The sequence below is a fragment of the Austrofundulus limnaeus genome, unplaced genomic scaffold (assembly GCF_001266775.1).
Source record: "Austrofundulus limnaeus strain Quisiro unplaced genomic scaffold, Austrofundulus_limnaeus-1.0 Scaffold2146, whole genome shotgun sequence".
NCBI classification, from domain to species: domain Eukaryota; kingdom Metazoa; phylum Chordata; class Actinopteri; order Cyprinodontiformes; family Rivulidae; genus Austrofundulus; species Austrofundulus limnaeus.
The window spans coordinates 23,762-25,791 of record NW_013954548.1 but is presented as its reverse complement, the minus strand read 5'-3'; the positions used below and the strand labels follow the sequence as shown (position 1 = coordinate 25,791).

The 2,030-nt window shown below is 41.2% G+C and overlaps 1 protein-coding gene across 1 annotated transcript in view; it reads right to left on the bottom strand.

Annotated features, from left to right (window-relative positions):
• Nucleotides 1–289: 289 nt before the first annotated feature.
• The window catches only part of LOC106537139 (polypeptide N-acetylgalactosaminyltransferase 10), a gene marked incomplete at its 5' end in the record, with an annotated part of 25,073 nt that continues 23,332 nt past the window's right edge, over nt 290–2,030 (bottom strand). Inside the window, 2 exon segments of the mRNA XM_014034512.1 lie at nt 290–607; nt 706–876.

Below are 2,030 nucleotides of genomic sequence, written 5' to 3'. Positions count from 1 at the left end.
GCCCCAGACAGCATAGCTCCTAGGATCATTGGGACACACAAACCCCTCCACCACGATAAGGTAGCAGCCCAAGGAGAGGGCTTTAGAATTAGGGGACCTAAATATTAAAGTTAGTGCTTTAGGGTTAGTGCAGCTAATGTTTAGATTAGTGCTGCCTATCACTGTATACATGAATATATACAGTAGTTTAAACATCAATACAAAAGCATTTTCCTCAGATTAAAAGAGAAACCCTTGAAAACTTCACATTACAAATGAAAACAGTGGTTTTAGATTACACAGACACCAGTTTGTGTGATTTTTGTTTTTATTATTAAATAAAAAATCTAATTTCAACTCTTAGGATGAATCTTTACAAGATGTGGCTGCTTGGGAAAGCAGAAACAGGACCAGTTTTCAGTCTRGAGTGAAAAACATGCCAACGTTAAAAAACTCCAGGAAGGAAGTCGACCAGTCCAGCAGTCTGTGAGGACAGACCGACACCGACAAGAAAAAGTGCTTCTTTATAAATCTTTGCCTCCTGTAAGTTTCTGAGGTCCGAGTCCTTAAAGCTTTAAYTCTTCAGGGTGTCCACAGGCCAGCCTGATGTCACCAGGGTCGTCCCACCCTGGACAGGGACAGAGAGGGTCTTCTATCAGTTATCAGTATTTCTCAGTGAGTGAGTGTAGGAGAGCTGCTGCTCAGGGGAGCGTGTCTTTATTTTACCTCCTTCCCCATCACGAGCTCCAGCCGTATGATTGGATTCTGGGCATCGAGGCGTTCGGTCCAACCAGCTCCTCAGCTGTCAGCCTGGGGGGTGGGGGGGCCGGATCACCGCTGCACCGAGGGGAACGTTTGAGAGGCAGCACCGTTTCTCATCCAAACTTCCATTTTTATCTGCGAAAACAGTCAAACAAGCTCAAAGCAAAGCGTTTAAAACCACTCAGATTATTTATCTGCTTAAATAAACATGTTTAAATCAAAACTTCATGCTGAAACAAAGGAAAAGAGGTGATTAAAAAGACTTGGTTTGTGCAGAAATCAAGCAGGAAAACTGAAATTAAAAGATTAGATCTTCAGATAGTTAATGAGTTTGAATATCTCGAGGTTATTTTAAAAACATTTCAGAACTTCAGAGAAATGAGGTCATCACTGACTGAAGTTCTACAGAAGAGCATCACATTCACCAAAAACTAAAAATAAAGATCCTGATCATATGATGACGAGATAAGATCTCATAATATGATCCTGATCTTAAATGAGGATTTTGAGCAGGTGTGTGTGTGTGTGTGCGTGTGTGTGTGTGAGTGCCCAGAACAAGCTGTTTATCCAGCAGAGTTTAATCAAGGTGTAGAGAATGAAACAGGAAGTGTGCTCTTTACAGAAGTTAACACATTTCAGATGCATTAACTWCTTATAGCCACAGCATCTCGTACTGCAGGAGACAGACTTCCAGCAGGTCACAGTTTCACTTAAACAACTGCAAGAAAGAGACCTGCATCATGTCAACATACTAATATTAATGCTTTGTTCTGACTGTATTAAATGGGACCAGAAGTACAGTACCTCTACTGTAGACTGGTGTGCAGGTGGATTTATTAACAAACAGCAGACACAACACCATGCAGGTAGAAAAATCAAAAATAAAAATAAGTAGACCCTCTGGACGGGTTCTTCTTTYACGAAACGTTTCATCTCTTCTCCAAGAGACTTCTTCAGTCTGAGTTTCAGGTGAACTCAGCCTTAAAAGCTCCGCCTCCACATGGTGGACAAACAGGTCACAAAGGACCATCAGCCAAACTATAGGTCGTTAGTGTCTTGATTGGCTCTATTGTTCATAGAGGGTCATGTGCCCCATCACCTGACTATCYTCAGTAGCTGTGTTTCCATRGCAAATGTGCACAAAACTTTGTTGATATTCTGTTAATGTCGCAAAAACAGTTTCACAACTGCAGAGTTTCCATTAAGTAATAAATGTTATTAAAGTCACGTGAATATGTTTGTTCTCATGATAAGTCATTACAAACATGGCGGCGATGGATGTAAACACA